This window comes from Phyllostomus discolor, chromosome 6 (assembly GCF_004126475.2).
Source record: "Phyllostomus discolor isolate MPI-MPIP mPhyDis1 chromosome 6, mPhyDis1.pri.v3, whole genome shotgun sequence".
In the NCBI taxonomy this organism is placed as follows: Eukaryota; Metazoa; Chordata; class Mammalia; order Chiroptera; family Phyllostomidae; genus Phyllostomus; species Phyllostomus discolor.
The window spans coordinates 167,606,810-167,630,524 of record NC_040908.2 but is presented as its reverse complement, the minus strand read 5'-3'; the positions used below and the strand labels follow the sequence as shown (position 1 = coordinate 167,630,524).

Below are 23,715 nucleotides of genomic sequence, written 5' to 3'. Positions count from 1 at the left end.
GCCCTCGGCCCACCTCCTCCTCACCAAGCCTTCCCCAGCTCAGAGCAGGCGCACTCCCACGGGAAGGACAGCGCCTGAACATGGGCTCTGGCTCCTCTTTCCCCTCCCAGTCCAACCCACGAAACCCTGTCAGTGCCGCCTTCTGGGGATCTCTCCTCCTCCATCTTCTCCCACCACCACCTGGAATACAGAAACAGCTTCCCCACTTAGCGCCCTGCACCTCTACGCCATCGTTTACTTGGGTCCCTAGTCCTCATCCTCTGCTACGCCATGTGCGCGATGGTTAGAGCAATTCTGATCTGTGCAGCCCCCTCCAGTATCTTTACATACACACTCAACAGAGATACATGAGGCTTTGAACCCCCGAAACAGAGCTATAGTTTGAGTTGAGATGTGCTGTGAACATAAGATACATATCTGATTTCAAAGACTTAGTACAAAAAAAAACAGAAGTGAAAACATCAATAATTTTTATATTGATTAGATGCTGGAATGATGCTGTGTTGGGTCACTGGGTTAAAAGAAGTACATTAAAATTAATTTTACCTGTCTTTATGCACGAGACCACCAGAGAATTTAAAGTCACACACACAGCCTGCATCGTCTCTCCATGGAGACGCTGCCCTGAGCATCTCGAGGAGGAGGGCACGGGCACCAGCCCCACGGCCATCTTCTTAGACCACGTGTGACTGAAGCGCAGGAGCACTGGGCCTGCCATGGGCACAGGTCCTGAGGATGGTCACTGGATGGTTATGGCCACAGTTGGTATCCTTACTGTAAATTCACTTAAAAACAAAACACTAAAAATTGAATGCTTGCCCTGAAGTTGAACGATACTTTAAAAATACAGTAAGTGTAAGGAAAACAACTTTCTAAGGTTCAACTTTAAAAATACATGAATTTTAAAAATATCTATTTCTCTGATGTTTCTTCTAATCATGTCGTCATTTATTTTTCTAACTTTTCATTGCTAAAGTTTCCATTAAAAGGGAAAGCAAAGGCTAGGGAAGACCGGAAGTTTAAAGTGGCCTGCAGAGGCCCTACGACTTTGAGTCACCAGCCCTGAAGACACGAGTCGCCGCCACGGAAAACCAGCTGCAAGGAGAGGACAGGCCGGCAGAGCGCACACGGAGAAGCGTGCACGCGGACGGCAAGCACGGGGTCTCTCAGGCAGCGGTTTTCAACCTTTTCCGTCTCATGGCACGCACAAACTAATTTCTAAAATTCTGCAGCACACCAAAAAATGTATTTTTTGCCAATCTGACAGACAAACTAGGTACAATTTTGATTTGTTCCCACCAGACGGCTCCTGTGTTGGTTACTGTCACTGTGTTATTTGACAGTCTAGGGGAAAAGAGGTCAGGGCCCCTGACTAAGCAGTCAAGCACTGCACGCTTCAGAAATCCTTGCGGGCCGAACCCCACTGGTTCCAGTAACCAGAGCTGGGCCTGGCTGTGGCACGCCCCGCAGCACTTCCAGCTCCCAGCGAGGGGCGGGGCGCTCCAGGTGCCAGGCCTGCCAGTCAGCACGGGGTCATCACCGAGCACACAGACGTGATGGGGAAGAGAGCCGATTCCAAAACAGACATCGTTACATTTTAGTGTAGAACAGCTCCATAGAAACTGAATGAATCTGAATGTGATTGAATATGAAAGCACTTTAAAATTTTCAATTTCGGTCCACAATTCAACCTCCAGAGACAAATCACAACCAAAGAAGCAACACCAGTTAGAGCAACAAAGCTCCATGCCCCACCCCCCAAAAAAGAGAAACAGCTGTCTGAACACAGAACACTGTGCGGACACCACAAAAAAGAAGTCCAGGTCTTCGAAAAAGAGATAGGCGGCGGGGGGCGGGGGGCAAGATGTGTGTAAAAGAATGATGAATAAGTGATCTATAGACTATTTTAAATTGGCGGGCCTTATCTGGACCCTGACTTGTCAAAATTATTAAACTATACAAAAAAGTGATGATATTTGAGACAACTGGAAATTTCAACTCTAAGTACTGGATATTATTAGGCAACTGTATGGGGTTTCCTTTGTAATTATGATAGTTTTGCGGTTATGTTATGATAGTTTAATGGTTAAAACAAAAAGGGAAGTGTTTGCCTTTGAAAGATATATACTGACATAGTATTTACAATTATGTTAAATTATAATTATCTGGGGACTTCCTTCAAATAACAGTAGAACGGGCTAACCGTGAAGGAAAGAACTGGGAAACGAACCACCTAACGGTGAGGTGGCTGCTCTTTCTCAAAGACATGGCGCCCAGCAGAGCGGGGAGGGTGACTCATCCAGAATTAAAAGAAATCCTACAAAGTGCTGTGTTTGAAAATATGTCCAAATTCTCTGACACTCCTCCTTTTAAAAAAACGGAGCCCAACTTCCCTCTTTTTGAACGTAAGGTGGGACGATCGAGTGAATCTCTTCTAACAAACAGAACATTTCAGAAGTACATGTTGTCTGACTTCTGAGGCGAGGTCGCGGAACGAACAGCCCCCACTCGGTGCTCTTTCTCTCAGCTCAGTCTGCCGAGGGAAAGCCAGCCACCACGTCCCGAGGGCAGGACTCCTAGGAGTCCCTGACAGCGGCCCACGTGGACAGAAACCGTGGCCCCCCATCAAGAGCCAGGACTGCCCTGCCAGGCATGTGGACAATCCAACTCAGGAAGCACCCTCCACCTGCAGACAAGCCTCAGCGGACTGATCCCGTCCAGGCCAGAACCACCGGCCTCGCCTCTCCCAGCGTCCTACCCCAGAAACCGGGAGGGAACAAGTGAGTGTCTGCTGCCGCTAGACGCCACTAAGCTGGCAGGTAACCTGCTGTGCAGCAAGAGAGCCGATACGACAGGAAAAAACAGACCATACAGTAGAAAAAGACAAAGACTTGTTTACCCTTCATAAAAAAGGATATCCACATAACCAATAAAGGTATGAAAAGGTGCTCAGACCTCACTAGTGCAGACTGAAACTGTCATAAGCTATCAAACAGCCGGAAGTACAGCTAAAACAAAGAGGATAAAAACATGAGCCATTGGCGAGGACACAAAGAAGGACTTGCGCACGGCTGGTGGAAGTGTGATTTGGTCTTCCCACACCAAATACAGGCATTATCTCAGTGACCTCGCGGTTTCACTCCTAGACACAGTCCCTGAAGAAACGCATCCACGTGTTCACCAAAAGACACAAACTTTGAACGTTCAGACCACCAGGATTCGTAATAGCCCAAAACTGCCATCTAACCAACAACTGTCCATCAACAGGGGAACTTCACACAATGAAACTGCATACAGCAACAAGAATAATCAACAACTGTGTGCAATTACACAGATAACCCCACACACGACGCCCAAGAGAAAGAACTAAGACACAAAAGAACATACTCTAAGATTCTACACGTGTAAAAAACAAAACCTGGCAAAACTAAGCAGCGCAGTCAGATGCCAGGTTACCAGCCGCCCTTGGCAGGAAGGAAGTCACTGGCGGTGGACAGTCAAGGACGCCTGGGTTGCTGATTACCCAGGTGGGTTTCAGCTTGTGGAAACTCATTCATGGGACCTCTAGTTCTCTCTGCATTTGCACTATAATTCACTAGAGGTTTTAAAGTGGAATGCAGGAGAGAAGTGGAGAATGAGGGGATGTGTTGGAAAATAAGGGGCAGGACGGGCCTTGGGTATACGGTTGCTGGGACTGGGACACGGAGGGTTTGTTATATTATTCTGTTTGTGCACATTGAAATTTTTCCCTAAAAAGTATTTTTCGATTTCTTAATATAAAACTGGCTGGAAGCACTGGTAAAAGTATAAGCTGGCATGGTTTTTCTGGCCATAGACATTGAAAGGTGTTAAAATCTGCACATCCTTTAACTAAATTATTCTATTTCTAGGAGTTTATCCTAAGGGAAAAAGTCTTAGAACAATGTCCAAAGAATTTAAAACAGAAAGACAGAAAGGTGTAACTAGGCAGGACACAAGACACTGCTGGGGCTACCACAGAACAAATAATCCAGGTCATCCACCAACACTTGGTGCCCAAACACCCAGTAACAAACAGAAATGACTTTATCTGCGCTGAGGTTCTTTATGCATCCAGCGAAATACATATAGTCATTAAAAATGATGCGATCGTATGAAAAGATGCTCCACGTCATACGACATCAGGGACATGCAAATTACAACTGCAACGGGACAGCACTGCACACCAACTAGAACGGCCCAGACGTGGAACAACGACCACACCAAGTGCTGGTGAGGACGTGGGGTCAAAGGAACGCTCACGCATTGTTGCTGGGAATGCAAAATGTTCAAGCCTCTGTGGACGACACTTTGGTAGTTTCTTACAAAACTAAACATACTCTTACCACACCACCTAGCAATCACGTTCCTTGGTATTTACCCAAAGGACTGAAAACTTGTATCTACACGAAAACCTGCACACAGTGTGTATAGCAGCTTTACCCACAACTGCCAAAACCTGGGAACCACCAGGAGAGGAGTAGATACAACAGGTACAGCCATACAACACAGTATTACTCGGCACTAAAAAGAATGAGCTATGAGGCCATTAAAAGTCACAGGGGAATCCTAAAGGTTGATTACTAAGTCAAAAAAGCCAGTCTGGAAATGGTACATACCGTGTGACTCCAACTGGATGGCACCCCAGAAAAGGCACAACTCTGGAGACAGGAAAAAGGAAGCAGCTGTCAGGGGCTAAGTGGGAGGCAGGAACGAACACGTGGAGCACAGCGAAACCATTCTGCAGGATGTGACAATGCTGGATACATAGCCTGTGTATTTGTCAAAACCCAGAGAATATACACCACTGAGAGTGAGCCCTGTGGGAACCCCGGGACTCAGTGCAAACGATGCCTCATTCATTGTAGCTAACATTGTAGCAAACGCGCCCAGCTCTGGAGCCGCTGGTAATGGAAGGGGCGGGGCGGGAGTACAGGGGAACTTCCGCACTTTCAGCTCAACTTCTCTGTGAACCTACAACTGCTCTATAAAATAAAGTTTATTAATTTTAAAAATGGCTAAAATATAAATTTTCTTATATATTACAAGATTTGCTAATTCTTCATTTACAACAGAACTTAAAAGCAATGTGGTGAATCATCTGCAAAGGAGATGTATAGAAAAAGCCTTCTTAAAAAAGGTTCTCCCGCTGCTTAACGCATACTTTACATGCAAAGACAAAAAGCAAGAGAATCCAGCTTGTAATTCAGCATTTTACCTACTTTTGCAGCAAATGCTGCACTTCCTAAAGCTTCTAAGAACAAAGTGCTTATTATACCAAGCTAAAAGCTGAATTATGATTTTTTAAAAAATCTAGAGCCCCGGCACGGGAAATGGCTACAAAGCACACTCTCACTGTGCGGCAGTTGGAGGGCGCGAGGCAGACCTCCAGGTGATGGGTTATTTTTTTAAGTGTATACCCCCAACACTACAGTTTCCAAAAGAATATCTAAGTACACGAATACATTTAAAAAATTAAGTGAACATAAAACTATTAACAGCAGAGGTGAAAAAGGACTGGGAGAAGGTGATCACAAGAGCTTTCAGTCCTATCTATAACTTCACTTTTTTCAAAGCAAATATAATCTCATAATGAGTACTATTTTTAAAACCAGAACTCTGTATTCCAAACAGAAAAATGACAAGAAAATTCACCCTAGCCACGTAGCTCAGTTGGTTAGAGCATTCTCCAGATGTGCCAAAGTTGCGGACATGCCAAGGTTGTGCCAAAGTTGTGCCAAGGCTGGGAGTTTGATCCCTGGTCAGGGCACATACAACAGTCAACCAGTGAATGTATAAATAAGTGGAACAACAAATAAATGTTTCTTTCTCTTTCTCTCTCCCCCTCCACCGCCCCCCTTTCCTCTTTCTCTGGAATCAATAAATTAAAAAAAAAAAAATCACACCCTGGCCAGGAGGGTCAGTTGTTGGGGGATTGTCCTGTGCACCAAAAAGTTGCAGGTTCGATTCCCAGCCAGGACACATATCTAAATTGAGGGTTAGGCCCCAGCCGGGTTCATATAGGAAGGAACCGGTCAATGTTTCTCTCTCACATAAATGTTTCTGTCTGTCTCTCTGAAACCAAACAACATATCCATAGGTGAGGATTAAAAAATCTACAATATCCTACACCTCTAGCCAAGATTTCAAAACCAAAGCCAGTAAAAGAGTTCATCAAACATGTTAATCATTAACAAAGTCAGCTACGCCATGACTCCCTATTCTATGAAAGTTTTTTATGTCTCCCTTAGAACACTTGCCCCCCAAAACCCACAAATTCGAATCACCCAAAGTTACTCTCTATGGAAAAAAGAGAACTTGAATACTGTTTCCATTTTGCATGCACAGAAAGCCGGGCCCAGACAGGTGAAATGACCTGCCCCAGGTCAGACGGCTCCGTCGGTGGTCAAACCGAGGTTCCGACCCGACTCTCCGCACCCTAAGGGCCAGACGGCCTCCCAGGAAAGGCGAACAGCCCACTCTCATCTCAGGGAACAACGGTGGGAAACGATGCCTGGCACGAATCAAGCACAGGTGACGACTGCAACAGGAGGCACTGGGCAAACGGAGCAGGAAGAGACCACCGGCACCCCCCAGCGCGGGGCAGGCAGGCGGGCGCGGGCAGGCAGGCTGCCGCAGGTGCACACCATCACGAAGCAGTACAGCAGTACCCGAGGCCGAAGTGGAAAATCAGGCCCAAGAACACGGTAAACGGCAGGAATGGACGCTACCTGTTTCTGGGAATTAAACACAAACACGTGTGGTTAGGTTTATTTTAAGTCCTCACAGCAATTCTGCTAAACCAGCTCTGTCTCTACCCCGTGCCCTCGGCAATCCTTTCTCATTTTCTCCCCAGTGCCCTGGAGGACTGTCAACATCTACGTGTTGAAGCCGCGTGAAAACAACAGTCACGCTCATGCTGCCTGTGCACATTAGACTCTGGCCTGGCTGACAGTTACTGGGGTGGGAGTGCGTCCCTGCCCCTGGGGCCCGCACTGCCAGCCCCAGACCACCGGACCCCCCTCGGGGAGAGCTGTGGCAAGGGCAGGGCCACGGTTCACACGGCCTGCTGACCACAGCACCACCAGTGAGGCCCCGCCCTAGCTCGGCAGCCCACATGCCAGGACGTCCCTCAATGTCTCTCTTGTTGCTGATGAAAACGGAAGAAAATACTTTTACTGTAAAGAAATAAACATAAACATGGCCTCCCCCGGGACGGGCCAGGTACTACAAATGCCTGACTCCACTCTCCGCCTTTCTTCTCGGCTCGTCACCGCTTCTGACCCACACCCCTTTCCCACAGTTGCTGTCGCTGTTCCGTACCTGGCTGAAGCCACACACTTAAGGTTCACATAAATGTTTCCTGGCAACCAAGCAATCCCAATTTTAAAAGAATTATCCTTGAAATCTTCCCCATTTCCAGATATGATATAAAAATTAGTTAACTAATGTGAATGAAGGAACAGGAAAATCTCTACAAAATTCTTTACTGACACAGGAACACTCCATATTAAAGAAGAAAAAGAATTCACATCTGCCAGCTCTTAAAATGAACATTCTCTATTATGCAATTGTTAAAGTTTTTTAAATATTTATCCAAAACACATCAGGTACTTACTTGGCTATTCAGAATGAGCCAGACACCAAAAGAGTAACTCAAAATAAAAGATAACACAGCAACCTAAAAACAGAGAGAGTAAACACAGCACCTGGACTGGCCAACATAGTAAGTGCTTTACGTACAGAACACCTCCAATTTCCGGATAAGGAAAAACCGATGGCTAACTGCTAATTAATCTCAATTGCAATAATGGATAAAGGAGGGTAATACTGTCAACGGGCTAAGGGAAAATAATTATTCACCTACACATGGGTGTTAGACAAAAATCCTTTTCAAGAATGACATTATATATGTCTGCCCAGACGGTATCCAGCCATGTAATATGAAAAATAGAGACATTTGTTGAAGAAGATACAAGACACGGGAAACACTGTACACAGGACAATGACGCCTCAGTCCCCTTCAGAGCAGGCACCTTGGGACCTCACACAGTTCTCCTAATCAGCTGCCCCGTCATATTTTCCTGAGTCTCATCAACAGGCTGAAATCTCTTCCCTTTCAAAGGTGGTTTTAGTTTTTGGGAAAAGCCAGGAGTCACAGGTGGCAAATCTGGGCTGTAGGGGGGCCGAGTCACCTGGCTGATCTGATGTTTTGCCAAAAAGCAAATACACGAGCTGTGACGCAGGAGCGGGCGTGCTGTCGCGATGAAGCTGCCAATCCCCAGTTGCCCACAGCCGCAGCCTCCGAATCATCTGAACAGTTTCCGTGGAGGAATGTTCAAGCCTAACACCAATCTGATGCAGATTCGTTGCTCCACTCCCTCGGTCATTTTGAACGTGGCCACACAGTGCACGGGCTCACTCAATGGCGTCTACCGCCCCCACTGACGGGTACAGTGGGTCCTCATTGCTCACACGGGCGCTTTCCTGTCCACTCTCCTTGGCTGCCGGGTTACACTGATGGTGTGCAAGCCGCTCTCGTTATAGTAACAATGGCTGGACTTTTTCCACACAGGCTATTCATATATATAAATATATACAATGCCTAATTTTAAGAGCAACAAAATGAAAATAAGGCAATAGCAGCATAAAAATTGGGAAGAAATATAAGACTAAAGCACTGTAAGGTTCTTATAAGGGTAAAGGTACCCACTAACTTTAAAAGGAACTTAAATATGAAATGTCTAAGATTACCAAGAAAAAGTGTCTGATCAATGTACTGCTGCTGGGTTTGGGTATACAGGGTGAACAGGAACGGGAAAAAAATTCCACAGTACAAAGACAAGGAAAGAAAAAGAACAGGAAAAAGACAAATTAGAAAGTACAAAATAAGATAATAAACTAAATATTTCTATCTCAATATAAACAGACTAACTCATCGGTTTAAAGTAAAATTATAAAAACGCAATCTAGCTGTATGCTGCTTTCAAAAGACATACCTACAAAACATTAAAGCCACAAATAACTTAATAGTGAAAGGACACAAAAATACATGATCAGGCCAACGTGAGCCAAAAGTCACTTGGCACAGCTGAACCGACATCTGACCAAACACACCGTAATGGAGAACACAGTCCTGGAAGCCCAGGCTCACAGGCTGTGCAGGCACCCGGGAACTCAACCACCCTACACTGACAGGCACAGAGGAAAACAAGAACTACAGAATCTGACAAATCTCGCAGAACAAGGGATTTAAAAACACCCTTCTCTGTAACTGACAGCGCAGGCCGACTAACTAGTTAAGGATACTAGTTTGAATGTGAATTCAATTAATGGGTTTGATCTAACAGATGTGAAAAATACCTCACCTTGAAATTGGAAACGCATTCTTTTTAAATACACAAGGAATACTGACAAGAATTTGCCACAAACTACACAATGCTAAAATTGAGCCAACCAGTTTCAAAGAATCAAAATCACATTAGACCACATTTCATTGAACACAATTATGTTAGCAATCAGTAACAAAGACTTTTAAAAAGATACTGTGCTTTGGCTGGTGCGGCTCAGCTGGCTGGGTGTCATCCCGGAAACTGAAAGACCACTGGCTGACTCCCCCCATCCGGGCGCATGCCCGGGCTGCCAGTTCAACCCCTGGGCAGGGTTTGTTCCCTGCTTGGGGCACGTGTAACAGGCAATTGATCAATGTTTCTCTCTCACATCAATAATTCTCTCCTTCTCTTTCTCCCTCCCTTTCCCTTTCTCTGGAATCAACAAAAGGGGGGAAAAAGATATTGTATACACCAAGATTTTTCAATATACTTTCTAAACTCCTAATCAAACAAGAAATCAAATGAAAATTTGAACATATTCAGAACTAAAAGATAGAAATTCTACACAGCAATACTTAGGGACGTAGCTAAAATAGTACTAAAGAGACATTACTACTTTATTTAGATATATATATGTATATACCTATAAATATATGAAAAAGCTAAAAATTAATGACCAAAGCATCCTGTTTAAAAAGTCAAATATCAGGGTCACTTTCAGGCACATACAGTGGTGACTCAGTTTGCTACTCCAGTCTTGTCTCAGTGGCCTTTCTCGAGCCATGGAGAGTGACTTTTACCTCCGTCACTACATGGGTCACAAGGGCAAGTTCAGCCACGAATTCCTGGAATTTGAGTTCTGACCAGACGGGAAATTGAGATTTGTCACCAACAGTGATTATAAAAATGAAGTCATCAGAAAAGAGGCTTGCACACTTAAAAGTGTGACGGAGGAACGCAAGGGAGTAACTGATGACAGTGACACTTCCCGAGAGGATGAGGGTCCGTGGTCTCCCCTGGCGACATGGACTGGCAGGAGCCTGAAACCATCTTTGGAGAGGAACACATTTCTTTCACAACATCGAAAACTGGTTCCCTTATTGATGCCAATCAATCCAAGGACCCAGAAGGCTTACAAGTATTGTATTATCTTGTCCAGGACCTGAAGTGTTTGGTCTTCAGTATTATTGGATTACACTTCAAGATTAAACCAATCTGGGTTGAATGTTGGTGTGGACACAAGGCGGATGGGAATAGCTGTTTTTCAATTACCATTATGAAATATTTGTGTATACAGGCCAATTTTTTTTATAAACCATAAATGATTGCCTCTAATACATAAGTAACTAAAAGCAAAAAAGGAAAGTTAAATATTAGGAATTAATTACAAATAACACAGAGATTAAAAAGATAAAAAATTAAGATTTTCTGCCAATATATGCAAAAATCAGACAATATAATTTTAGAAAAATATAAATTATTCAAATGTGACTCAAGAAAAAATATTCTCTAATGATCCTTGGCTACTAAAGCTACAATCAGTAATTTTGAAATCTCAGACAAAAAGCACCAGGCCCTGATGGTTTTATGGGCAAGTTTTATAATACCAAACATTAAAAAACAAAATTTCCAACTTTACATAAAAACTCTTTAAAAGAATAAAACAGAAGAAATACTACAGCTTATTTTATTAGTCTAGAATAACCTTGATGATCAAAGTCAACAGAGTTGATACAAAAAATAAAAACTACAGACTAATCTGCCCGGCTGGTGTGGTTCGGTGGATTGAGTGCCGGCCTGCAAACCAGAGTCGCAGCTTCAATTCCCAGTCAGGGCACACGCCTAGGTTGCGGGCCAGGTCGCCAGTAGGGGGCGCATGAGCGGCAACCAATCTGTCTCTCCCTCACTTTCTCCCTCCTTCCACCTCTCTCTGAAAATAAATAAATCTTATCAATGAACACAGACCTGTAAATCCTAACATATTAGCAAGTAAAAAACAAAATATACCCCCCAAAAGCATTTTTTAAAGAATATGTTGTGATCAAACTGGATTTATCCCAGAAATATACAGTTCATTTCAGCACCACCTGTCAGAGCAATTTTTCACATTACCAGGTTAAAGGGAGAGAAATCATACCATCATCTCGAGAGATGCAGATAATACATTCAATTAAATTCAATACCCACTTGAGTTTTTTAATTATCTATAAACTAAGATGAAAGGAATCGTCCTCAACCTGTTACAGAAAAAATACCCACGCATGTAAAGTGGAAAGATAAAAGCACTTTCTCGTAAACCAGGAACACAAAGATGCACATTCTCCACTGTAACGACTGCCCTGGAGCAGAGCAGTAAGATAGAAAAAGTAAAAGGACCGGAAAGAAATGAACTGTCATAATTCAAAGATGAGATGATTATTTACATAAAAACCCCAAGAGTCCACAGGCAAATTATTAAGTTAGAGGAGTTACTGCATATAAGAACTGTATATAAAGTCACCTGCATTTCCATTTACCAGCAAACAGAAATTTTAACTTAAAAAATTATTTACAACAGGAAAATAACTATAAAGTACCAAAGTACCCAAAGAATAAATCTAATAAAAGATGTGCAAGACTTACAGCAAGAAACCCGTAAGACTTTTAACAGACCACCACCTGTAAAGCAGAAGCCTGCCCCTTCTGCCGGGGCCGGTGAAGGCTACGGGGGTGGGGGGCTGGGACACTGAGCTCCCTTCTGCCCTTTCAGCCCATGCTCTCAGTAACCGCTTTTTAAAGGTCTCACAAGTACAGTGAAAAGGCAATTCACGAATTGGGAAAAGAGGTATGTCACAGATAACTAATAAAAGATAATTAGCATCTATAAGAATTCCTGCAAATACGGCAAGTCAAAATGACAATGAGATACCACCCTTCACACTTCTAAAGTGACTACAATTTTTTTTAAACAGAAAATAAGAAATGTTGGCAAGGACGTGGAGAAACTGGAAACCTGATGTAGTGCTGGTAAGAGTACAACACAGCGGAGCCGCTCTGTGGAACAGTCTGGTCGTTCTGCAGAATCTACACATAGTTACCCACCCCGGCCGGTGTGGCTCAGTTGGCTGGGCGTCGTGCCGCAACCAAAAGGTCATGGGCTTGGTTCTGGTCAAGGCACATGCCTGGGTTGTGAGTTCGGCCCCACGTCAGGGTTCACGCAGAAGGTGACCAGTTGATGTTTCTCTCTCACATCGATGTTTCTCTCCCTCTTTCTCCCTCCCTTCCCCTCTCCCTAAAATAAAAAACTAAAATTAAAATTTTAAAAAATTAAACAGTTACCACACTATGCAACAATTCCACTCCTGAGTATATACTAAGAGAAATAAAAACCTACGTCCACCCACGACTTGTCCACAAATGCTCACAGCAGTATTAATAGTCAAAAAGTGAAAACAACCCAAACATCCACCGACTGATAAATGGATAAATAACATGGGGCACATCCACACAATGGAATATTATTTGGCAATAAAAAGCAATTAAGTGCTGATACTGACATGCTACAACATGGATGAATCCTGAAAACATTCTGCTAAGTTAAAGGAGCTAGAAACAAAAGACCAAGTAAAGTGTAATTCCACTTATATGAAAGGCCCAGGACAGGCAAATCTATTGAGAGAGCAAGCGCAGTGGTTGTGTGGGGTTAGCAGAAACGGTCCAAGACTCCTAATGGGCACAAGCTTTCTTCGGAGGACGATGAAAACGTTCTGAGATTAGACTGTGCTGACCATCGCACAATCATGAATATACTGAAACCCACTAAATTTTTAGTGCACTTTATGGTATGAACTCTATGGTATGTGAATTATATCTCAGTAAAGCTGTTATTTTTTTGAAATGACATGTGAGTTCAAGCCCAGCAAATGGGAAAAGTAGGAAAAGTCTGACAACCCCGAGGGCGAGCACAATGCAGAACAGTGCCGGCAGGAAGGCGAACTGGACGAGCATCTTGGAAAACGATCTGCATCGTCTACTGAGTTAAAGGTGCACAGGTCCCGCTGGTCTTGCGTGGTCCCTGCAAGGTCTAAACCCTCCATAATGTTTTTGCGCTTGTTCACAACATCGCTGTTCGCTCACTGAGAACAACCCTACCCTCCAAAGACAGGACGAAGAACAGGGGGGAGGTATTTGGTCTGGAAGAGGACCCAAGCGACAAGGGAGAGCTAGAGTGACATGCACGGCCACCGACAAACCTCACTCCCCCCTGCCCTGGAGCCCACCCCTCCCCGCTTCAACTGCCCGCACCAGGAGAATCACTCCACCTGCTCTGGCTTTACCACTTCTGCTGGGGAATGGGGCTGGGGGGAGGGGGGGGCTGGGGGGAGGGGGGCGCTGCACAACCCCAACCCCACTGCAGCACCCACGGCCTACTCTGCTTCTGGGAGAAAGGACGCCACCTCTCTTTCCGCAGGTCCCGCCCCTCAGAGGGGCCATTCCGTGTTGCTAACCCACCCACTCACGTTCCCTCTCCCTCAACCGTAGAATGTCCCATACCTTTTCCTGTCGCCCCACAACCCACCAGCCCCTCTCACCCTCCTCCTCCCTGACTGCTGACAACCCCGTCCTGTTGCACTGGGAAAGACAGGCCACGCCCACCTGCTCCCACCAAGGAGGAGGCTCGGAGCTCCCCACTCAGCCCCTCCCGTGGCCTTCCCAAAAAGGCTCCAGTAAGTGTCCCTCTCCGGCTTCACCAAGCCGTCCATTCTGTACAGAATCACTTCCTACCATCGTGACAAAAATGCTGCCTTTCTCCCATCTCAGTAAAACCTTCTCCGGCCCCAAATCCCCCTGCAGAGTCAAGACAGGCACCTGCGGGAGAACCCTCTCCAGCTCTGGTCCTCTTCTCTCGGTCCTTGTGCACCCTCCCCGCCCCCGGCTGTCCCCACATCCTCCTCTGGGAACTGCTCCTCAAGGTCATCGCTGTCCTGTGCTGCCAAAGCCACTGGACAAGTCCTGGCCCTCGGCTGACCTGACCTTACAGCAGCAGCCTTGGGCCCAGGTCCCCCTCCTCCGTGACAACGCCCCCTTGGCCTCACAGGTGCCGACTCACCTGGCTCACCTCTCCGCGGCCCCGCCCTGCTTTCCTGGCTGACTCAGGCCCCATCCTGCCGCGAGCACAGCGCCCCAGGGCCATCACGCTTCACTCGCGCTCAGCAAATCGCGTGGTCACCACCTTCAAGGCGCACCCAGAACGCAAACACTTCCCACCATCACCGTGTCCCCCCCAGTCCTGCCGCCACCACCTTGCAGCAGTACATCCGCAGCCATTCTTAACACAGCTTTAAGGGGACCTTGTAAACACTTAAATACGACCTCACGTCACACATCTGCTGCAAACACTACAACTTCCCGTCCAATTTAGAGAAAGGCAAAGTCCTACCGAGAGCCTGTGTGCCGGGCTCCCACCCCTACTGCCACCCCTCTGACCGCATCCCCTGCCGCTCTCCCTGGGGCTCCCCCAGCCAGGCCGGCCTCTCTCTACCGTCCCCCTCCCACCCTTCCCCACCCACGCCTCAGGCACACTGGGCTCTCCGCTAGGAGGCTCCTCCCACCCCACCCACCCCCACAGCCGCAAGGCTCTCCCTCACCTCCGGCTCACAAGGCACCTTCTCAGGGAGGCTCACCCAGGTCACCCCACTTCAATCTGCAAACGGCCCCCGCCACCCACTGCCCTGCTTTCCTCCTCTCCCCGCTGTATCACACGCCTGCTGCACCTCTGGCTCTCCGCTGTCCTTCCCCACTCAAGTGCAAGTTCCGTGAGGACAGGCTTCCGTCTGCTTCGCTCAGGGCCCACTGACCCCACTCCAGAACACGAGTCCACGTGCCTTAGACCTCAGGAGTGCAAACACGTGGACCAACAAGCCTCAGAAACAACATGGAGGGGGCAGGAACAAAATGATTCGATTCGCGTGAGGACGTACAGAAATTAAGTCCCATGTGACACACGTGGCGGTGCCCTAGGACACACCACGAAGGAAAGCATGGAAACAGCACACGCGGGGAGAGGCTGCCGGGGAGGCAGAGGAGGGCGGAAGAGGGGTCCAGGGAGGGCACACAGGGAGCCAAAGGCAGTGGCAACACAGCTTCCTTAAGCTCGTTAGTGGGTTCGCAACGACTGGTTTTAACATTTAGTATCTGTACACGTGTTGATATATATTCTTTGAACACATGACCTTAGTAAAAACTAAAATAAGCCCTGGCCAGCGGCTCGCCTCCCGGCAGGCCACACATCGGGGATGTGGTGTGACCCCAGTCGGGGGGTGCGTGGGAGGCAGGCGATCGGTGTTCCTCTCTCATCGCTGTCTGTCTGTCTGTCTGTCTCTTCCTCTCTCTATAAAGCCAATAAACATGTCCTCGGGTGAGGATTTAAAAATAACTAAAATAAAAAATAGGCTGGCACAGGACTGGCCGACGCCGGCCCACCACCTGCTCTATAAATACAGCCTCGCTGGAAGACAGCCACCGCCCTCCTTCGAGGACGAGTCACCGCAGCGGCTCCCGGACGCCGGTGGAGGTGAGCAGCCACACGGCCCCCGGAGCCTAACGCTGTACTCCAAGCCCTTTACAGAGGAGGTGTCTGGTAGTAATGTGGAGTTTATAAAGAGACTCAGTACAAAATTAGGAAGATCCAATCCCCCTTAAAACAGACTGGTTCTTCAAAGCAGATGTGATTTTCCTTCAAGAGCACAGTACACTGAAAAAATACATAGTTCTGTATAACACGGGAGGCTCCTAAGCAGAGTTACCTTTGTAAGGGCAGGGAGAGCTTGACAACAACCTAAACGTGCGGGCGGGGGGCTTGCACACAGACGCTAACTCCACACCCTCCCTGCCCGGACCACCATCGCCCCGTGTGTGCTCCCCAACAGCCAGTGAGGGAGGTCCTGAGTGACCCCGAAACAGCGTGCTTCACTTCTCCAGGGCGCGCACTTGGCCTCACAGGAGAGTCATTTCTGAAGTAATTTCTATTACTATTGGGAGATTGGTGCCTAACATTAATGCAAATATTGCTCCTGCACTAGGCACTGTGCTCATCAGTCTGTGTTTAAAACTCACTTCACAGATAAGGCGCAGAGACACATGCCGGGAAGGCTGTGGGAGCCAGCCTCAAAAGCCAACTACTGCAGACCCTGAGCACTCTGAATTCGGGGCAGACAGCAGGCACCAGTCTGGGAAAGCCCCTCTGCTTAGCGCACTATGCCTATGTAAGTGTCCAATGCGCAGTTTCTGAAGCCACTGTCATGAAGCAAGGACCAGAGGTCCACGGGGAAGGAAGTCTGGAGCAGGGCGAGGAGGTTCCTTCAGGGTGTGACTCAACCACAAGGGCAGGGTCTCGCAGCGACAGAGGCAGGTGAGACCCACCCGTGGTCCAGAGGCAGCAGAGACCAGTGTATCCATGACGACGGAAGAAAACCAGGAGACCGCACCCCTCATCTACCACAACGACAAACACTGACAGGACTACCACCAAGAGGAAATATTTCCCAAGTTACCCCTTCATTCTTTATCCTCAGTGGAACCCACCTGCGATGTCACTCTAGAAGTAAATGACCCTTGGAACTGCGGCCCCAGAAACTGAAATTTCTCAGCGGCCTATAGGTCCATTCTCCAGCACGGCCTACATTCTCCTCTAAGAACCAGTGGTCTCTGAGGTATCATGCCCCGGCTCCAAACCCATGACTCTCGTGAAAGGCAGCCCCCAGCAGCCAGCTGAGCCAATACCAGTCAGTGCTCCTCCTCCACCGCTCCAGCTGGGGCTGCAGATCTCCCCAAGTCCAGCCAGTGTCCGCTAACTCCCAGGCTACCAGGAAGCGAGCCTCGGTGGACAGTGCGACACAGCTGCCTTACCTACCCCGACTAGGGTCTCCGAGTGCCATGCGTTCTCGGGCAAACCCTGCTTTCTCTTCCTGTCCCAGTGTCTCCCTGGCGCCCACGCTGCTGTCAGACACACACACCCAGGGCCGGGGACTGAGGCTCTGAGCAGCGAGCCGCATGGTTCTCCAGGCCTGACGCAACACCCGATCACCCTCTTGTTTCCCCGCCTTCAATTTTTATTTTTCCTGCAGCCTTTTTTAATCTGCTCTCCTCCGTCCCAAAAACCAATTTTTCACTCCGCTTTCCTTCCTAATTTAGGCCTCCGGATTTCACGGCAGTCTACCTGTAAGGCGCACAAACCGTCCCAAGTCAGTCTGCATTACCACTCTAAGAACTTTTGCAACTAAGAGCACCCTAGTTTTCTCCAGTCATCCAGTACAAAGTCAGAGCCTCCTTATATTAGCAAAAAGATGTTCGTAACCTATCAAACTTTATTTATTTAACTTCACAGCCAACTGTGTAGTCCTCACTTACAGAACCAGTCAACCCTGGCCAGATGCACGTGACAAGTGGCCAACTGCCTCTCCTCAGAGTAAACCCAGACCTCTGCCAAGTCCACGACATGGAAACGTCTCAGTTAAAGCAAGAGGCTCTCCAAGTACTGCCGAGATCCCTTTTACTTGCTTCTTTACCATCCAGCCAATCTACTTAATATCCAGATGTCACTTATCATCCAAAACCTGAAAAAGACTGGGTACTGATCCAACTAAAAACTGGTATCTCCCCTCTCCCATGAAAGAAAAATAAAGGGGGAGGGAAGAAAAAAACGGGTTCCCATAAGCAACTAAATCTAAGTCCAAGTCAAAAGGCCACGAAAACCTCCGGTCAACCTAGACCCGGCCCGCGGCAGGGAGAACCCGTCCTGCTGGAGCCCCATCCACCTCAAGGATGCTCCGGAGGCTCAGTGTCACCCTGCGTGGGGCCCTGATGGGCAGGCAGGGACCCAGTCAGAGTTGCAAGTGTGACGGACCGACAACCTAGTCAGTGAACAAAAGGCATTACGGACCAGCCTTATCGGCCAGGACGGAACGGGACAGCTTCGTCAGCACGGGAAGACCGGCACTGCTTCTTAAGAGAAACCAAGCCGAAGACGCAAGCCCACAGAACCACGCAACACGCCGGAGAAACAAAGGTGGGACTCCTCTGGCACAAGGCCTCTGGCAGTCTCCCCCACCAGCAGGCACACACACTTTCCTCTGAGGCCCCCAAGGCCTCTCACTGACAGCCCGCTTACACCACACGCAACTTTAACAAGCTTGTTACCTGGTCTCCGACCAAAACTGTATCTCTCTTGCAACTGCCGCCTCTCCTTCCAGACCGCACACCCTTTAGCACCTGCTCGTGAGCGAGTCTCTGACACAGCTCCTGACGAAGTAAGGACTCCCGATGCTTGCTGACCAAATAAATGAAGATTAGAAGTCGATGGGGGAAGAGCTGCTTCTCAACTATGACCATAAGCCAAAATTTTTTAGATTTTATCCATTATTTTTAGAGGAAAAGGGGAAGGGAGGAAGAGAGGGAGAGAAACATCAATCAGCTGCCTCTCGTACGCGCCAGACCGGGACCGAACCCACACTCCAGGTGTGGGCACTGGCCAGGAGTCAGGCGGGCAACCTTCTGCTTCGCGGGACAGCATGCAGCCACCTGAGCCACGCCAGCACGGGTCGTAAGTCGAATTCCAGGAGGAAGGGTTAGAAAGTGCTTGCGTACTCTCCTTCTCTTTGTATGTCCAGATATTAACATTCAGTTGCTAAAAATCTGTCTAGTTTTTACACTGACATTCTCCCATGCGATAAACTAGACTATCTCAATTTTAACTGCGTGAGAAAAGAATCTCTGCCCTCTCTCTGCTGCTGCGCCTCATCTTCCCCAGGAGAAGGACACCCACCTGCACCTGGGTCACACACACTCCTGGGCGCAGAGGAGCCCCCTTGACAGCAGGCAAGGGTCACTGTGTGAAAGGTTAGGCATGGAGTATGCCTCCCTCTTGCCCTCAAAGGGCAGAACTGGCAAACTGATCCAGGGCTAACTCTCTGGGAATAAAATAATGATGAAGCTGGCATCTAAAAACAGAACAGACAGATGTCGTACAGGATGAGGGCAAAAGATACGAAATTCAAAAATCACAGTAGTTCAAGGTCACTGAGCACAGGAGCAAACAACCCTAAATACCTGAGACTATTAGTAAGTTCCAGCAAAGTGTGGTAATTATTTCCACGTGGGGTAAAAAAGTTTTCTAAATTACTTTACAGTATTATTAAAAATTTATTTTAAAGTTCAGTCTTCAGGCACCGCAAAACAATGTGCATACACCGTCTCTCACACTACTAAGTAACTTCCAGGCCCCAACTGCGGGAACGGACACAGCTCCCAGACCACCAGAACACCCACAAGTGGGCCCTAAAACCTCTGTTGCAGCACAACGGCTCCAAAACCCAGCTGCACGTCAGCATCAGCTGAGGAGCTCTTACAACCCATATCTGCAGTCCCACCAAATTTCCAGAGGTGGGATCCACCATCCATGATCTTAAAACGTATCCCAAACGGTTCCGACACGGGCCAGTCTAGCATCTCCCTGGAGCAGGGTCTCTCAACCTCGCCACTACTGCCATTCGGGGATGGTCTGTGTGTGAGTGTGTGTGTGAGAGAGTGAGTGTGAGTGTGTGTGTGTACAGACTTCAGAGAGGAGGGACGCTGACCTGCGTATTACAGGATGTTGAGCAGCACCCTGATCCCTACCCTCCACGGGCCCGAGCAGCACGCTGCCCACTCCCAGAATAAAAATGCCTGCAGACACTGCCAAGTGTTTGTCTGGGGACAGAATCGTCCCCTGGCTGAGACGCAATGATCTAGAGTAAATCAAAAACCAATTACATGAGGTTCTCTTAAGAAGGGGAGGGGGCGGGGGGGAGCTGCTTAGAGCCCAGAGGCCAGCTCTGCTTTTCCATCCAGCTCACCTAAGAAAAGCAGCTCCAAGTAGCTGGCGGCACTCAGCCCACACTGGGGCTCAGATCCTGACGTCCGAGGAGACCAAACCACGGCTTCTGGTGCTTCTTACGAAACAAACTCAGTGCTGAGTTTAGGTGACAGATGTGACAAGGGCCTCTCTGCCATTACCATTGACTCTCCTCCTTAAGGGTAACACGAACACCACAAAATTGTACACCAATAGTCTAAAATTCAGGCTGCCTCTCAAATGTCCAGAATATGCAACTGCAAGACACAAATGTATCATAGAAACAAACTACCACAAATACTGTTTTGAGGAAGAGCTGCTGTTTCATCTGCAATTAGTACATTATCTTTGTACCAAATCGATAGAAAACTTAAGCTAAGCAAATGTCGCCCTGTCCAGTCTCAATCGTATTGCTATTCACTTTATGTCCAGCTACGGTCTCTCAAATTCTCAAGCAGTTAACCGAAACGACCAAGTTCTTCTTTGCTATACTTTACACAAAAGCTAGTTTTCTAATCCCAAACAATCTTCTTCCTGTTCTTGAGTAAGTTACACCAGCAAGACACTCAGCTCTACTTAAGACTGAATCCATCAAAATAGCCCGTTCCCAGTGCCAGCCAGGTCCCAAACAAGCAGTGCCAAGGGAAGGGGGAGCGAGAGCAGGGTTTCGAGCCCCAGGGAGAAGAACAGGGGGCGGGGATGAAGAGACAGTGTGTGTGGCTGAGCGGATGGCACTGTCAGACACTCAGACTCCCCTGGTCAGACACACTGAAGGGCAGAAGAGTTTCCGGAGCACCCATCCAGGACCACAGCTGCTCCCCAAACTCTGCTCACTGAAGTGCAGCTCACACGGGGTGCCCTCTCACACCGGAAAGACCACCAGGAGGACGCCGAGGAACACTGGAGTGGATGACTTGGGTGCCGCTCACACTCAGGACAGAGCATGCACAAGCCGGGGGACAGAAGCCCACCTGAGCTCCCCACAGACTTCTCTTTACGGAGCCACCTCCTACATAAGCCATTCTGAGGCGGCACCACTAATGACGACTCCAGGTAACATTTAATTCGATGAATCCCCAACCACCTGATAAAACTGAACAAAATGTGCACGTCATTTTCTCAGGCCAGCTGACTCTTCGATACAGGGGTTTCTAAAGACATTCACCAAGAAGCAGGGCTTAAACACTCATTTGACTTCCTAATAGTACCTAACCATTTAAAAGTCAAATTTTAATTAACAGCCACTAATTATTAAGCTGATTTTACATGCTAGGCACCTTATCTAGCTGCTTTACATGCATGAACTACCTTTAACTCCCAACAAACTTACTCGGTAGATGCCATTATTATTATTCCCACATCAGAGAGGAAGCACAGAGGTTGAGCAACTTGCCCAAGGTCACAAAACTACAAAAGGGGTGAAACCAATAATTGAATCCAGGCAGTCCAACTCCAGAGTGAAGAAGGCTTCCAGCATCACCACCACTTAGGAGACACCCCAGTGGCTGGGAACCGGGAGTCCCTTCCCTCCTCGCTGCAACGTGACCTTGAGGGCAAAACCCAAAACCCACGTTAACGCAGTGGGACAATATCCACGTTATCCACTGCTGTGAGGATGTAAGGAAACACTACCAAGCGCCCCTCCCATGAAAGCAAAACACGCACAACGCTCTAGCAGACCCGTGGAGAAAACGGGAAAATTACATAAAGCGCCGAGGTGGAGACGTCAGAACACAGAGTTCCAACCAAGGGCTCCTCCCGTGCACCTCCGACCACAAGCCCGAGTCGCGATCCAAGCGCGCAGCGTCCAGGGGGAAAGCCCTGCAAGTACACAGCGACCAGGCTTCTTTAAGAGGGAGTCCTTGCAGCGGCCAGAAGGACCACCCCCCTTGCTCATATTCGCCAGGGAGGCGTTCGTGACCGGGTCTACATTCGAGTCACAACACCGGACTTAAAAAATTGCCCGGAAAGCGATTTAAACACTCTGAGCAGGGTTTCTGCGTTTTCCGAAGGGTCTGCGGCGAATGCACAGGACACCCACGGAACTTGTTTCCGGAGAACGGGGTCCAACAATGGTCTTCGCGAGTGTGCGGCGAGGGTGCCCCTCAACTTGACACGTTCCAGGGGCCCGCGCGGAGAGAAGTTTTCCGGGGACCGCGCGCGGGGCGCCGCCCGGGGCGGACAGGCCGGAGAGGTGCGGGGCCCGGCCGGGTTTAGGGGCGCGCCCCGGCCCGGCCCGCCCGACCGCGCAAGGCCGCGGACCTCAACGCGGGCGCAAAGTTCGCCGCCGGGTCCGCGGCCCGCCCCGCGGCCCCTGGCGGCCGACTGACAGGGGCGGGCGGGGACGGCTCGGGAAGCCAGGGCGCCGCGCCTCCCGGGCCGCGGAGAGGCGAATTCCGGGGGGGAGGGGAGGGGGCCGGGACGCTGCCTCCCGGCGCCGCGGAGGCCGGGCGGAGGGACCCCGCCGCGGCCCACGCGCCGCGCACCCTGAGCACCCCTCGCCGCCGCCGCCGCCGCCGCCCCCCCTCTCCCTTCAATACCTGGAGGTGCCGGCGACCCGCCGCTAGTTGCGCTCAGGCGGGAAACGCGCTCACCGACACCATCAGCGAAGCGCCCAAAATGGCGGACGTATCAAGCAGGCCTTGAGTTTCCCCCGCCCTCCCTCCGGCGCCTCGCAACCAATTGCAGGCCTGGCCCCGCCCCCGGCTCCACGCTCATTTGCCTTCCTCTCCCGCCCCCTGCAGTCTATTGGGGCTCCCTGAGTCCCGGTTGCACACTCCGATTGGCTTTCAGGCCCAATCAGTCAGGCGCGAGGGGCGCATTCTTTTCCCATGGACTTGACGGATCCGGAACCTCTAGGACCCCGGAGTCTGATGAAACAAATCAGAAACCAGGAGAAACCCGGCGGTGTCCCCCTACGCCGTAGCAACAGCAGGGCCTCCCCTTGACGGACGTGTCTGACGACCAATCCGATAGCCCATGCTGTTTAAAAACTCAACTGAGCCAAACCAATCATGGCCGCGGAGCTAGGAGCTGCAGGGAACCAATAGAGTAGCGAGACCATCAGGTGGGCGGGTCGAACGGTCTGGAGGAAACCGGTGATGACGCGAGCCACAATGTGCCGGCAGCGGAAGTCACACAGAGCTGGGGAATTAGCTCAAATGGTAGAGCGCTCGCTTAGCATGCGAGAGGTAGCGGGATCGATGCCCGCATTCTCCACAGTTACATTTTATGAACAGTGCTACTGTGGTTTGCACGTGCTGGTCACTTAAGGAAAAAACGGTGCTACCAGGAGTTGGGGAAAGGTGAGGTGCCAAGTTCCCTTGACTGTGTTCTCAGCCAAGTGTTGAGAGGAGAAATGTGGGGAGAAGGCTCTCCATTTTGTCTTGCAGAAGGATATACCCGTGACCCTCTTCCGAGAGCCTGCCAGGAGGAGTAGTCCACCCTGTGCACTTACTAATAACCTGCCTTCTTCCTAAAAGCACAACAGAGTGA

At 48.9% G+C, this 23,715-nt stretch overlaps 1 protein-coding gene, 1 non-coding gene and 1 pseudogene across 13 annotated transcripts in view; 2 read left to right on the top strand and 1 right to left on the bottom strand.

The window, feature by feature from the left end:
- Positions 1-22,876, bottom strand: part of PPP6R3 (protein phosphatase 6 regulatory subunit 3) — a 116,297-nt gene extending 93,421 nt beyond the window's left edge. For 6 of the 12 annotated variants that reach the window (XM_028515344.2, XM_036029802.1, XM_036029805.1 and 3 more), the window contains exon 1: positions 22,761-22,875. The gene's annotated coding sequence lies outside the window, so the exon portion shown is untranslated. Of the gene's footprint in view, positions 1-22,760 lie in introns of all 12 variants that reach the window. The other 6 variants (XM_036029797.1, XM_036029799.1, XM_036029795.1 and 3 more) reach the window with 2 other exon arrangements.
- Positions 8,559-10,777, top strand: LOC118501401 (annotated as a pseudogene).
- A 490-nt stretch (positions 22,877-23,366) lies between the features above and the next one.
- On the top strand, positions 23,367-23,439 carry TRNAA-AGC. The gene has a single exon. It is a non-coding gene; the product is annotated as a tRNA-Ala (tRNA).
- The last annotated feature ends 276 nt before the right edge of the window (positions 23,440-23,715 follow it).